This window comes from Tamandua tetradactyla, chromosome 3 (assembly GCF_023851605.1).
Source record: "Tamandua tetradactyla isolate mTamTet1 chromosome 3, mTamTet1.pri, whole genome shotgun sequence".
Classification (NCBI taxonomy): Eukaryota; Metazoa; Chordata; class Mammalia; order Pilosa; family Myrmecophagidae; genus Tamandua; species Tamandua tetradactyla.
The window spans coordinates 129,493,774-129,509,547 of NC_135329.1; the positions used below are offsets into that span (position 1 = coordinate 129,493,774).

At 37.9% G+C, this 15,774-nt stretch overlaps 1 protein-coding gene and 1 non-coding gene across 10 annotated transcripts in view; both read left to right on the forward strand.

The window, feature by feature from the left end:
- Window positions 1-15,774, forward strand: part of TANC1 (tetratricopeptide repeat, ankyrin repeat and coiled-coil containing 1) — a 267,329-nt gene that overhangs the window by 6,936 nt on the left and 244,619 nt on the right. Inside the window, exon 2 of one of the 9 annotated variants that reach the window (XM_077153922.1) lies at window positions 14,203-14,313. The exons of the other annotated variants lie outside the window; for them this stretch is intronic. The gene's annotated coding sequence lies outside the window, so the exon portion shown is untranslated. The remainder of the gene's footprint in view (window positions 1-14,202; window positions 14,314-15,774) is intronic. 9 annotated transcript variants of the gene reach the window in all.
- LOC143678369 (U6 spliceosomal RNA) lies at window positions 2,207-2,313 on the forward strand. Its single transcript, XR_013173182.1, has one exon. It is a non-coding gene; the product is annotated as a U6 spliceosomal RNA (small nuclear RNA).

A 15,774-nucleotide genomic window follows, 5' to 3' on the forward strand; every position in this document is an offset into this window, starting at 1 on the left:
ACGTGCAGATCTGAATTGCTCTTCACACAGGCCCTTGTGTTACGGGGTATTGAATTACTGCTAAATATTGGAGCTGTTCATTATTCCCAGGTAACCCATTATTCTCTCCTCTCTCTGCCATGCTTTCTTCTAAATTACTTGGGATTAGTTACATCAATTATTAATGTTTATTGAGTGCTTGTTGACTCTGAAGTAGATGTTTGAATTGAGGAAAAAAAAATCTGTGGAAATGAAACTATTCTACCCCCCCATCCCCATCATACACGCATAGAATGCTGTGGCCAGGATTGTTGTTGCCCATGCAACAGCCATTCCCCATCCTAGTTCCACTTTCTTCATGCGGCTTGAGCCAACAACCATTTATTTGCTTGGGATTCAGCAACTGGAGCTGGGCTCATCTGGCTGGTTCTTCTGCCTGGGCCTACACTCACTCATGCCACTGGTGGTTGCATGATTCGTTGGGGGGGCTGTTACCATAATAATTTTCCACATTGCTAGATAATACAGCCCTGAGTTTGGTTAGATTATGGTTGATCTTGTGCTTCAAGGTAAGCTGGTATCGTTCCTGGTCCCAGGTGGTGAATCTCGCGTAAGCCTGGTCGACTGTAGTAATGCCCTCTCTGTGCCAGTGACTGGTTTACAGATAGGTATGTGGCACCAGTTGGATCCTGATACATTGGAAGCATAAATTTGTCAGCAGAAAAGAGTGAGTCCACACTCTGAGGACTGCAGAATACAAAGACAGATGGTGCCTAAGAGCACAGTGACTTTTTTGGGCAGCTAGATTAACCACCCCTGGAACCACTCTTAACTTAGGATGTCTCATTATGTGAGAAGAAACAATTTCCTTATTGTTTAAGACAGTGATTTCCAAAGTGTGGTGTACTAGATCATCTAGTAGGGGGAGAGAAGAAAATATTAGAACTTTATCTAGAAAAAAATTAAGCTTTACTAATATTTAACAGATGCATTGATTCTGGTTGCTATAGCTGACAAGTCTGCTGTCACTTAGGCTATTTGAGGTAGCCTAAGGAAAGAGTGGAAACTTGTAACCTGGTGGAATTGGTGATTCCACCAAGAATAAGAATGAGGGAATGATGTCCTCATTCTTATTCTTGCTTTAGTGAACTCTGTCAGTTTAAGTGGATTTTATTATCTGGATTTAAACTGACCCCAACAGAATGGATAAGATTTAAAAAGATTCTTGCATTGTATGATACTACTGTTTTTTTTTGCATGGGCAAATCGAACCTGGGTCTCCAGCATGGCAGTGATACTGCTGTTTTGAAATAAAAATAAAATAAGCAAGCTCATAGAATCTAGAATATAGGTTACCAGAGAACAGGGTGGAAATAAGGAATGGGAAGTTAAGACTTAAAATGTCCAAGGTTCTATTTGAAATGATGGAATTTTTTTGGTAATGGATGGTTAGCACAGCAACAACATTGAAATATATATACTGAATATGATAAAAGTAGAAATGTTAGATTGTATATGTGTTAACTGAATAAAAATTTTTAAAAAAATCCATGGAACTGTCCTGCACAGTGAACCCTAAGTTTAACTCTGGACTTCAATTAATAGTACAATTATGGGCAGGCCATGGTGGCTCAGCAGGCAGAGTTCCCGCCTGCCATGCCAGAGACCCAGGTTCGCTTCCTGGTGCCTACCTATGTAAAACAAAAACAAACAAACAAACAACCCATTACAATAGTACAACTATAAAAATGTGCTATAATAAACTGTAACAAATGTTCCACAGCAGTGCAGGGTGTTTGGTGGGGGGGTGGTATAAAGGAATCCTGTATTTTAAGTTGTGATTGTTCTGTAAGTCCACAACTTCTCTCATTATTAAAAAAGAAGATTCTTACAAAGGAAATAGATTCATGTAGGTTTAGAGGAACAAGAAAATTCTGTATTATAAGTTTAGAAAATGACTCCAAATCAAATTTGACAAGAAGTTGGCATAAAAATTGGTATGATTTATATTAATAAATAAAAATGAATTTAACAATACTGTTTGAATCTCTCTTTAAAAAGTTTTTAATGGATATTTTATAATGTATATACTACATGAGTATACATGTATAGTTCATAAATATACTGTATTATGCATAAATTATATATAATTTATAACATGTTAGTGTATATTTGTAATAAAAAAATTTTTTTAAAGCAATGGGTTGCATGATTAAAAGTTTTAAGAGTGCTCGCTTCGGCAGCACATATACTAAAATTGGAACGATACAGAGAAGATTAGCATGGCCCCTGCGCAAGGATGACACGCAAATTCGTGACGCGTTCCATATTTAAAAAAAAAAGTTTTAAGACCACAATTTAGGCCACTTGCAGTTGGGTACTTTTGTTAACTTGTTGAAAGCACCACAGCTGATGTGGGGGCAGATAATAGTGGTACGTATTCTCCTTTACTTATAGCTTTCACGATCCACTGTCATCTAGTCCCTAACTTTCCTTTCCAGACCCACTGTCTGGAAAGGAAAGTTGTATTTCTGATGCCACTGAGTTCCTGTCCATTTCCTGACTGTCACATGCTTTCTTTCAGTTTTACCTGTGATGAAGCTGTTCACCCCTTCCTGCCACTACCACTGACATTTTTAATTGCCCTTCAAGGCCTAGCTAGAATCACTACTACTTCCTTGTGAACCTTTTACTTATTTCTCATCCTTCCACATTGAAACGGCTCCTTCCTTGTAATCCGTATAGCCCATTGCTGGTATGTTTGTTACGATGCTTTTCTCCTTTTGACTTTTATTAAGCTGTTTACCTGTTTGTTGTGACTATAGATTCTAGGCTTCTTGGTGGTGGGGCTCCTGCCTTACCTTAGTCATTTTTTTTCTCAAACTTTTAGTTTTGAAATAATTTCAAACTTACAAGACAGTTGCAGAAATAATGCAGCACGCAACAGCAAAACTCTAAAATAAATCACCTCCACAGATACCCAGATCCTCCCATTTTAATCTTTTGCCACATTTGCTCTATCATTCTCTCTCTCTCTATTAATCCACTTATCTATTATCTGTCTCTCAATATATTTTCTAAACATTTGAGAGACAATGACATCATTCTCCTTGAACACATACTACTTCAAACTGCATTTCCTAAGAATAAGTACAGTCACTTAACTACCTTAAGCACAGTTATCAAGCTCAAGAACTTTAACATAGATGTAAAGCTTACGGTTTATATTCCATTTTTTCCCCATATGTCCCAATAATGTCCTTTTGTAACTTTTCTTCTTCAGTGTTAAATACATTCCAGGATCATGTATTGCATTTAATTGTCATTGTCTCTTTAGTTGCTTTCTTTTTCATTTCTTTTTTTATTTTTATATGCCTTGCCTTCCCTTCTTGAAGAAGGGGAGCCAAGCACAGAACTCACAGTTGTTAAAAAGCCATATGTGCCAGTTACCTTTGTAAGGTTCTCTCATCTCCAGCCCTCTGCAACTTCAGGAAGGTAGAGCATTCCATGTGTACATGAGTGATCTTCAGCCAGGGAGCTCACATGGACAAAATAGCTTTTTCTGAAGCTGTTTTATCTGCTCTTACATCTGTTGCCTACAGTTACATGTTGTTCTTTTTATTTGAGAACACTGATGTGTTCACAATAGGGTGCTGCATGGGATGATGGTACAGAAACATGACTGTGTATTCTGGGTAGGTATGGTATGTTTAAAGGAGACTTTTTTCCCTTGCGGAGCAGCAGGAAAAGCTTCAGGGATGAGACACCTGAAGATCTAGTTAGGCATCTGTAGGTACCACCAAGCAAAATTACGGAAGATTCCCAATGGTTGAATCTGGACTGAGCATCCCTGTTAGGGGGTTGGGAAGTGATGGATGTTAGTCTGCTCAGCTAAATTGAGTTATCTATGCAGGTATTTCTGCAATGGAATGGAAAGTTAAAGGTTGACCAGTTGTCTAAAGTTGAACCATATTAGATGTATGCTATAATGATAAAAAACAGACATCTCCCTAGGGTTTTGAGGGTTAAATGACAGCTGTATGTGGAAGTGATTTGAATGTTGTAAATTGCTTCCCAGATGTGAGAGAGGCATCAAATTTGGTTGTTTCCCTTTAGCAGTGACTTAGCGCTCAGATTTCTTTGTTAGCCATTCTTGTTTTCTTTTAAGTGAATTTCCAGTGAGCCTTTAAGTGTGGAAGCTCATGGACTAGGGTATAATTTTCCTCAAATGCTATTAGTTGAAAATTTACCATAAAATTTCTGGCCATGGAGTAGGTAGAATTCATGATAAGGTGAATCTGTCTTGGGATCTAGTGGTTCATATACCCAGAGAATGAGCCCCCAGTCTTGGGGTTTGTTCATATGAAACTTAACCCCACAAAATATAGGTCAAGCCTACTTAAAATTAGACTTAAGAGCCACTCCCAAGAGAACCTCTTTTGTTGCTCAGATGTGGCCTCTCTCTCCAGCCTACACAACAGGCAAACTCACCACCCTCCCCCTGTCTACGTGGGATATGACTCCTATGGGTGTGGACCTTTCTGGCAACGTGGGACAGAAATCCTAGAATGAGCTGAGACTCAGCATCAAGGGATTGAGAAAAACTTCTCGACCAAAAGGGGGAAGAGTGAAATGAGACAAAGTGTCAATGGTCGAGAGATTCCAAACAGAGTCTAGAGGTTATCCTGGAAGTTATTCTTATGCATTAAGTAGATATCACTTTGTTATACAAGATGTAACTGGAGAGGCTGGAGGGAACTGCCTGAAAATGTAGAGCTGTGTTCCAGTAGCCATGTTTCTTGAAGATAATTGAATAATGATATAGCTTTTACAATGTGACTGTGTGATGGTGAAAACCTTGTGTCTGATGCTCCTTTTACCTACCTTGTCAACACATGAGTAGAACATACGGAATTAAAATAAGTAATAGGTGAACAGATGTTAAAATAAATTTAGTTTGAAATGCTAGGGAACAATGAAAGGGAGGAGTAAGGGGTATGGTGTGTATAAATTTTTTTCTGTTTTCCTTTTGTTTCTTTTTCTGAATAGATGCAAATGTTCCAAGAAATGATCATGATGTAGAATATGCAGCTATGTGATGATATTGTGAATTATTGATTATATATGTAGAATGGAATGATCAAAATAAAAAAATAAAAGAAAAAAATACCCAGAGAACTTGTATATAAAAGAGATAGGATGGCTTCTAGTGCATAAAGATGGAAGTCGGAAGGGTGGGGGGCAGTAGAAGTAAATGTATTGGAAACCTTTATGTGTACCTAAGATGTCCTAAGGGGTTTGAGTTCAGATTTTGTTGTTGTTATTGTGAATCTACTAGTTTATTTCAAGTGTTCTTTCTGGAGGTTTGGAAAATTTTAGAAATGTGTCAGCATGGCTTTGAAAGAGAAAAGGTGTGGCTTGATACCTTGGAGTAATTTGAAATCTGTTCCATTGTAGATTTCCAAGGCAATGGATTTGAATAAGTAAAATTTGATACCTTTTGAGGTAAATTTTGAAATGAGAATTTCATGTTACAGGAAGAATCTGAACTATAGACTAACACATGTTGATTTAAAAAGTAAATATATGATTATTTATAAATGCAAAATTCACAGAAAGAAGTGCCTCCTAAATTGAAAGTAGAGGCGTTTATGAAATTCTTATCATTAGGGGTTCTTGAAGCATGTGACTTAAGAGAGCCTTAATTCGAAGTGGTGTATCTAAGTAAAGGAGCAATTTCCAAAGTGGGTTCCATGGGAAACTGATTTTCAAGAAATTAATAGATGTTATACAGGAAAAAAGGATTCTGTGGTCAAATAAGTGGGAAAATTTGATCTAATCAAAGCAAATCAGGTATTTTGTTTTTGACCGCAGGACTTTGAACACATTTAGTTATAATGTGCACTCTGAATCTCCTTGAAGTGAAAGAAAAGAGAGTATTCTATATTTCACAAACTCATGAATTATAGAAAAGTTTTAGTAAAGCATCTTGTGACCAAAAAAACAATGTTTTTGGGTTAATTACTGAAATGTTGAAAGCAAATCCCAGATATCATGTAATTGCACCAGAAAGGTTTTTGTATGTATTTCTAACTAAGGACTTAAAAACCAAGAACACATAATCACTGTGCCATTATTACTGATAATGACATTAACAATGATTTAATTTCATATCATTGCCTCATAAATATCATTTGTTACCATTTTTATATTTTGGAACCAGGACTCGATCAACTTCACATATTGTACTGTATGATATATATATTTTTTGTCTCTTTAGTCTTTTTTTTTTTTTTTTTTTTTTTTTTTTTAAAGAGGGAGGAAGGGAAGGAAAGACAGAGAGAAGGAAGGAAGGAAGGAAGAAAGGGAAACATCTTTAAACATTTTCTTGTTTTATTGTATTTTGTTTGTTTGTTTGTTTTTTACATGGGCTGGGGCCGGGAATCGAACCGAGGTCCTCCGGCATGGCAGGCAAGCACTTTGCCCGCTGAGCCACCGCGGCCCGCCCTCTTCAGTCTTTTTAAATGTAGAAAAATACTCTCTTCTTCCCTCCTCCCCAGTCCCTATCTTACAGAATGCCCCATATTTTAAAATTTGTTTCCTTGTGGTGGTATTTACCTTCCTCCTTTGTACCCTGTATTTCCTACAAACTGGAGGTTAGGTCTAAAGGCAGGATTAGATTCAGGTTAAATATTTTTGGCAGAATACATCCTAGGATATGCTTTTCCCCTGTTACTTTGGTATAGGAATTTAAGTTTAGCAATTCATGAAGAGTAGCTTTTTTTTCTTTCTTTCTTTTTTTAAATATAATGAAATAATGGCTTAGAGTTTGTTAGAAATTAGTTTCATTTGTATATCAAGGGAATTCAAGTTGAATGTATTCCAGCTATGGTTGGAAACAAAGCAGTATTTGAAATAGTTAGCTTGGATAAATGGACATAAGTTTTCAGCATATCTTAGGACTTACAAACCATATGCCTCTTTGGTAAAATGGCTTCAGTGTTAAAACATAATTGGTAGTTGAATTTTATTCAGAATGACAGGGCATCTGAGTTGTAATGATTAAATGCTGTTCTATCGATTTATTAAGTATATTAGTTTGGGAATATGCATTAATTCAACCTTTACTTCATAAGTTTTTTAACAGAATGCTATTCTAATAAATGATTATGCCAGTTTGTAGTATAGCTATAAATTTAAGTACATCCTCAGGGTGATAATTTTATATGTACATTGTCTTGGAAAATCAGACATGTTAGTAAAAGTTACAGTGATAGCAGACTTTGCTAACTTAATTTGCTATTTACGTTTTCCCCTTGATTTGCTTCCAAGTGTTTGTTGTGTCTGGAAAAAATTAAACTTAAAGGAATTTTGTGTGTCTAAATGAAGTATAGCATGGTATATATAAAATAGCTTTTGTTTGATGAGTGGTGGTGATCACAGGCAATTCCCAGAACCTTGTGTATTTAATCCCTTAGAGGGCAGGGACGCCGTTTTATATGCTAAAACTTGCCTGTTGTGAATAATAAGGTGCCTTGGACAGAGGAGGTACTTATAGTACACTAAAAATGTACATATACACTCCTTATTCTGCTTCCTCCCTTTTTAAAATACTGTAAATGATATTAATGAAAAAAACATGATCCTTGAAGCCAGATGAACCTTGGTTTTGTATGTGGCTCTGGGCAATTTACTTCACCTTTGTTCTTTGTCTGTAAAATGGGGGCAGTAATTCCTGTTCTGTATGGTTCCTGTCAAGACTAAAGAACAGTTTATGTAAGTCAGTATAGAGTTTAGCACTGTGCTTGGCTCATAGGGGCCCAGAAAAGGTCTTCTTCACCCTTTTTCTCTTATCATAGTCTGGTAAATAAGTTTATTTTAAAAATTCAACTTTTCTGGATCAGTGTTAAATTGGAAGTTTCAATTTGAGCGGTAGGTCAGTGTTTTAAAAATTAAGGCAGTTTTAAAAAAAATTCATTTATTAAATAAAAAAATTAAGAAACAAAATAAAGCAACAACATATATAATCAGTAATTCACAATATCATCATAGTTGCATATTCATCATTTCTTAGAACATTTGCATTAATTCAGAAAAAGAAATAAAACAAACACAGGAAAGAAAAAAAAAAAGATTATACCTACCGTACCCCTTACCCCTCGCTTTCATTGATCACTGGCATTTCCAACTAAATTTATTTTAGCATTTGTTCCCCCTATTATTTATTTTTATTCCATATGTTCTACTTGTCTGTTGACAAAGTAGATAAAAGGAGCATCAGACACAAGGTTTTCACAATCACACAGCTGTGACAGCTGTATCATTATTCAGTCACCCTCAAGAAACATGGCTACTGGAACACAGCTCTCTATTTTCAGGCGGTTCCCTCCAGCCTCTCCATTACATCTTGAATAACAATATGATATCTACTTGATGCATAAGAATAACCTCCAGGATAGACTCTCGATTCTGTTTGGAATTTCTCAGCCGTTGACACTTTGTCTCATTTCCCTCTTCCCCCTTTTGGCAGAGAAGGTTTTCTCAATCCCTTGATGCTAAGTCTCAGCGCATTCTAGGGTTTTTCTCAATCCCTTGATGCTGAGTCTCCGTTCATTCCAAGATTTCTGTCCCATGTTGCCAGGAAGGTCCACACCCCTGGGAGTCATGTCTCACATAGAGAGGGGTAGGGTGGTGAGACTGCTCATTGTGTTGGCTGCAGAGAGAGGACATCTGAGCAACAAAAGAGGCTCTCTTGGGGGTGACTCTTAGGCCTAAATTTTAAGTAGACTTGACCTATCCTTTGTGGGGTTAAGTTTCATATGAACAAACCCCAAGACTGAGGGCTCAGTTAAGGCAGTTTTTATAGATGGCTAGATTTTGATTTCAAGGTAATTTGTATAGTTACTTATATTAAGACATTTAAATGCTTATACTAAATGTTTTGAACAAACAGATGGGACAGTTTTAGATGGTAATTTATAAAGAAGAAACCATAGAAATGAAGGTATTTTATTATTGGCTTCTGGTATTGCTAATAAATTGTCTAGTTTTAATGGAAATCTTTATTTAAAAAGTCCATTTATTTACTGAGATTGTGAGAACCTGAGAAGTTCCATAGACTTTAGTAGTGTTTTGCTCCAGTGTGGTTTAGAACCATAAGCTTTATTTTATTTAGCTAGTTAGTCTAGAGCACCACACTGAAATCATACCTGACTGTTTGTTTATAAACTGTGTTATTTCCAACTATAGGAGAGCAGGCTTCCTTAGAGAGGAGAAACATCCCAAGGCTTCAGATCATTAGAAGGGTCAGGAAGAGGGCAATTCTTAGTGGCTTCATGCCCTAGCCCTGTTTAAGATCCATGTAAAGGTAGAATTAGGGTAGAGCACAAGTGCCAAATCACTCCCTTCACTAGAAAAATGAAAAGGCTGGAAAGAGAGGCTGGAAAATTAATTGAGATGACCCTGAAACCAGAGTGGACATTTAGAACAACTACAGAAGTACCAGAGGAGGTGAGAGGCTGCAGAGAGTTCAGCTTTTGTAAGTGGAAACAGGAAGCAGTGACCAGCGTCTATTGCTTAGCCGCACAGTAGTGGCAGTGGCAGTGGCAGCAGCTATGGTAACATGGCCAACTTCTAGGGCAGCTGGTTGGGACCAGGGCTGGCAGAGGAAGCCTCTTCCTGTGAAAGTGGAGGTTGATGGGGGCCCCTAAGGGGTCAGTATGGAACCTGACCTGAGTTTCAGCCCTCTGGGCAGCACATTTCCAGCCTCCTACCAGCGTCCATCTGGAAAATGAATGCTGGTGTATTTTCTTTTTTTTTTTCTCGTCCTTCCTTCTGTGCGTGTTTTCTAGTCTGGCAGATCCTCAGTTTCTCTCAGAGCCTAAGTTTCTAGCAGTCTTTTGTTTTTTTGGCAGAAAGGGGAAAACCAATCCTCAAATTTATATGGAATTGTGAGGGCTCCAATTAAAAAATGGGCAAAGGACTTGAACAGACATTTTTCCACAGAAGATATACAGATGGCCCATAAATACATGAAAAGGTGCCTAGCTTCATTAGCCATTAGAGACATATAAATTAAAACTGCAAGGAGATACTACTTCATACCACAAGGATGGCTGTTAGTAAAAAAAATGATAAATAAGGTTAGAGAAGATGTGGAGAAATTAGAACTCCACTGCTGGTTTGAAGGTATTATGTACCCCAGAAAAGCCCTGTTTTTATCTTGAGTCAATGTTGTGGGGGCAGCCATTTCTTTTAATCCTGGTTCAACATTATAGTGTGAAACTTTTGATTAGATTATCTTCACAGCCCAATTGTGGGTGTGACCTTTTGATTAGATGGAGATGTGACTGTGCCCATTCAGGGTGGGTCTTGATTAGTTTATTGAACTCCTTAAAAGGGGGAAACATTTTAGAGAAACCTCATAGCCCACAGTCAGAGCAGAGCTGAGACAGATGTTTGGGGATGCTTGGAGCCCAGCAGATGTTGCCATGAGATATTAAGCAAGGCAGAACATGGAGAGAGCCAAGGGAAACCGAGAGATGAAAAGTCGGCCCTGGAGAAGCAAAGTGAGGAACCCCCATGGATCAGAGGCTGAAAGCAGTGGAACCCAGGAGCAAGGGACCAGCGGGTGCTAGCCCTGTAACTTCCCAACTGACACAGGTGTTCCAGATGTATTGGCCTTTCTTGAATTAAGGTGTTTTTCCTTGGATGCTTTAGTGTGAACATTTTTATAGGCTTAGAATTGTAAACTTGTAACTTAATGAATTCCCTTTTTTAGAAGCTATTCAGTTTCTGGTATATTGCATTCAGCAGCTTACAAGCTAATAATATATGGTGGTTATTAAAAAAAAGGAAATAAGGTTGGAGAAGATGTAGAGAAATTGGAACACTAGTGCGTTTTTGATGGAAATGTAAAGGGTTCAGTCACTATGAAGCACAAAATGGCCATTCCTAAAAAAAATTAAATATAGGACTACTATTTGACCCAGCAGTCCCAATTCTAGGTATACATCCAAAGAAAGTGAATGCAGGGTTTCAAACAAGTATTTGGACAGCAGTATTTACAGCAGCATTATGCATAATAGCCAGAAGCTGGTAACAACCCAAGTCTCCATCAGTAAATGAATGGATGAATGAAATGTTGTGCCTGCACACAATGGAATATTATTCAGCCATAAGAAAAAAATGAGGTTATGAGATGTACTGCAATGTGAAAGAACCTTAAAAACATTATGTCCAATGAAATAAGACATATAAGGACAAAAACTGTATGATAACACTCATAAGAGATGACGAGAAATAATAAAATTGCAGAAATAGAAAGTAGAGTAGAGGTTACTGTGGGAGGTGGGAATGCAGGAGGGTGGATAGTGGGGTGTTTGTGTTTAAAAGAAAAAAATGTAAACAAAATATTTTGACCAACCAAAAAAAAAAAAAACTGAGAGGTAATATCAGCAAATTGGAATTTGTGGACCTTAAAAAAAAAAAGCAAATTATAAAAAGGCATCTTTGAGACTGTGGGGAAAATATGAATATGGATTGAGTGTTAGATTGGCAAAGAGAAGTGATAATAGTACTAATAGTTGTTTGGTAGTTTAAATATTCTTTGAGTTCAGTGTACATACTGAAATTATATATATATATAGGTAAAATGACATGATTTATGGAATTTGCCTTAAAACATTCCAGGGGGTGCAAAGGTAGTTTAGTGGTAGAATTTTTGCCTGTCGTGTGAGAGACCCAGGTTTGATTCCTGGCCCATGCACTTTCCAAAACAAACAAAACAAAAAAGAAACCAACAAAAACAAACAACAACAAAAAATTCAACAAATGGTGCTGTGATAATGGGATGCTCACTTGGAAAAAGAATGAAATGCGACCCTGCCATACAGCATATAAAAAATATATATATATTCCAGTAAAAGAAAATTTGAAGAGTAGAATACCTAAAACAAGAGTAGTAGAATGTTGAAAATTGTTTCAGTTGAGTGATATGTGAGGGGACATTTATTATAGTATTCTTTACTTTTGGGTATGTTTAATTTTCCATAATAGTAAAGTAAAAAGGCAGGGGGAAAAATACACATAATATATCATGTTTTAGTTGGCTAAAACTGCTGGAATGCAATATGCCAGAAATGGAATAGCTTTTAAAAAGGGGACTTTATTAAGTTGCAAGTGTACAGTTCTGAGGTAGCAAAAATGTCCAAACTAAGGCATCCAGGGAAAGATAACCTTGAATCAGGAAAGGCCAGTGGGTTCAGGATACCTCTGTTAGCTAGGAAGGCAGATGGTGACGTCTGCTAGCTTTCTTTTCTCATTTCATAAGGCTTTCTCAGGGGCATTTCTGTCTCCATGTCCAAAGGCTCCATGTCCATGTGAGCACTCAAACTTTTTCCAAAGTGGTTTCCTCTTAAAGGGCTCCAGTAAGAAACCCCACTTTGAATGGGTGAAGATACGTCTCCATGGAAACCATCTAATCTAAAGTTACCACCCACAGTTGGGTGGGTCACATCTCCATGGAAACAATAAAAATGATCCCAGCAAGCAATACTGAATGCGTATTAAAGAACATGGCTTTTCTGGGGTACATGACAGTTTCAAACTGGCACATGTCCTAAGTTTTGAACAAAAGTCTAGAAACAGTTTGAGGGGCTGCTTAAATGGAAGTTTATGGGCCTTGCATTCTTGACATTTCTGGGTGAAACAAGAAGGGTTCTCTTCTGTCAGCTATCTCCAAGTCTTCACAACTGGCTTGTACAAGGAAAGGTCTCCCTGTAAGACAAGGGCTCACACTAGTCCTTGCCCTTGTGGCATCTCTTCTCTAGGGATCAGCTTGATTGCCTAAAGACACTCAAGCTGACCTGGACTTGAACATCTTACACTTAACTTTTCTACCATTAAGTACTAGTTTTGTTTATTCCTTCCTTTTTGAAATGTTTTAAGCAGGAGGGATCTCTGAAACTAACTCAACATAGCATAAGTCAAGCCATGTGGAAACAAGATGGTGGCATCTAAGGGCATGATTTCCCTCTCCCGTTAGGGTAAAATGAAGGGGTGCCATTTCTAGAGAGGTAGCATAGAGATCTAATCTAGTGGATTTCACAGGGCTTTTTTTTTTTCTTTCCTGCTTTCATTAGGAAGTCTCTTGTTCAACTAATATATCCTGTGGTTTTTAGAGGTTAAAAAGTTACCTCTAAAAATTAGTTCTTCTACAACTAATTGTTGTGCTTTCTTTTTTTGTATATATATTATTTTTCACACACGCCCACACAAAAGTTGATTGTGATGATAAAAAAATATTTATTCCTTCCAGCCTCCTATATTCTGAAGCAGCTAGAAGGAAAAATCTAGGATCTGTCCTGTAACTACTGTTGAAGAGTGCTTTGAAAACTATTCTTTTTTCTTTCTTTGCTTTGTATATGTGTTATATTATACAATAAAAAAGGTTAAGAAATAAAGTTACCGTGAAGGTGTTAACTGTTTGACAAATTAGAAACTTTTCTTTTGTCAAAGGGTGGCAGAGATTTTGCATTCCTTTTTCCAACAAGTAGTTCTTGAGGGCTGTCATTTTGGCTTTTAAAGTTTGAGGCCCAGTATATATCTGAGTCTGAGGAGACCAGCACACACACTCACAGTAAAACTGGAAGGTGTTAGGGAGACAGATGTATATTTGGAGAGCAAAGGAGGAAGGAAAAGAGCTGCTGTTGGTTGGGGAAGCTTTCACAGAATAGCTGAAGGGTATGCAGGACTTAGCCAGGTGGGGAAGAGGTTGAGGTACCTTCTGTATGAAGGAACACAAGGAGCAGGGCCTGGGAGGCGTGAGAGTACACGTCATATTTTGAGTATAGAACAGCCGATGCTTAGCATTTGAGTACAGTGGCAGGAAGAAAGGAGACAGATTGCAAAGGGTTTTGCATGCCAGGCTAAGAAGTGTGTCCTCAATCCTGTAAGCAAGTGATCTCTGTTGAAGGTTTTTAAGCTGGGTGATGATGTAATCAGATCTGCGTCCTGGGTAAAAGCTTTGACAGTGATGGCGTGCAGGGAAGACTATAGTGGAGACAGATGGGCAGCGGGGTTACCTGTTATGAGGCTTTTGAAGTAGGTCAGGTGAGAAATGATGTTTGAGGCCTGAGCTGAAAGAGATCTAGTGTCCGCTGAATACCTTTTATTTTGCATTTACATGAACTCATGTAATCTTCACGAAAATCTTTTTGTTAGGTCCTGTTGTCATCCTCATTCTGCAGGTGAGGAAACGGTGCAGAGTAACCTAGTCAAGCCAGGATTTGAACCCAGCTGACTGTCCTGTGGTACCAGAACTGTTGAAAAGAGGTAATGAGAACCCAGAGAAGGGTGTGCCTGAGAGTTCATGTTCATGGAAAATGGAAGCTTCTAGAACAGAAAGGCAACACTTGCAGTAAACTGACTGTAGGGAGCAAGGAGGACTTTCCATGCTTGGCAGCAGGGTTCGAAGAAGAGAATGATGTTAGTCACTGAGCAACCCTCAGGAAGGGAGAGGGCAGTGTTTGGGGCATGTGGACTCTGGCCCCTCAGGGATTTCCTGTTGGAGCTGTCCAGTAGACAATTGAAAATTTGAGGTGAAATCCCAGCTTTTCCCTATAGAAAATCCTTTGAGCCACTGACTGACCTCTAGGTGGGCTTGTTACTTAGAACATATGTAGGAGGGACTGGGCCCCCGTCTAGTGGTTTTCAGAAGTAATCACCAGGGGCATCTACTCAGAATGCAGATTTCCAGGTGCTGCCCCTTGGTAGTGTTTGGGTAGATCTGCTGTGAATGTAGCTTCTGGGTAGAGTCTGAGGCCAGTTGCCCAAGGATCATACTTTAGAGCAACACTGGCTTAGGCTATTAAAAAAAAATTTTAGGTGAAATTGATGTAACATAAAGTTAACCATTTTAAGGGGAACAGTTCAGAGCAGCATTGTGCAACCACCACTTGGGTCTAGTTTCAGAACATTTTCATCATCCCCGAAGAAAACCTGTACCCAGTAAGCAATCACTCCCTGTTCCTGTTCCCATCAGCCCCTGGCAGCCACCAGTCTGCATTCTGTCCATCAATTTACCTTTTCTGGATATATCATATAAATGGAATCATACAATATGTGACCTTTTCTGTATGGCTTAACATTTTTAAGGTTCATAATGTGGTAGCAAGCATCAATAACTTTATGGCTGAACAATATTCCACCGTCTCAGGCTGCCTTAATTTTACTTTTAGGGAGATTTTGATAGCTCATCAAACAATTTGACATTGCTCTCTGATGAAAAGAAACATCGAGGAAAAATGTTTGCATGTACTTATATACATTCATATTTAATTGTCAAGGACACTTTCTAGTTATTTGGACTTACACTCAAAAATAGCAATTCCTCAAAATTAGATTATATTCAGCAGAATATACGTTATTCTCGGGTACACTTGGGATCATTCTTCAGAATAGACCGTATCTTAGATCACAGAATAAATCTCAGTAAATTTAAAAAGATTGAAATTATACAAAGCATGTTTGACCACAGTAAAATGAAGCTGAAAATTAATAACTGGTTAGAAGGTGAACTGGAAAACCCACCAATATATGGAAGTTAAACAACATGCTGTTAAATATTCAGACCACTGTAGTAAAGTGAATATTACACTAAAGTGAGTTTCACAGATTTTTTGGTATCCCAGTGCACATAAAAGTTACATTTACACCATAGTGTAATCTGTTAAGTGTGCAATAGCATTGTCTAAAAATACAGTGGACATGCCTTAATTAAAATTAAGGCAAGAA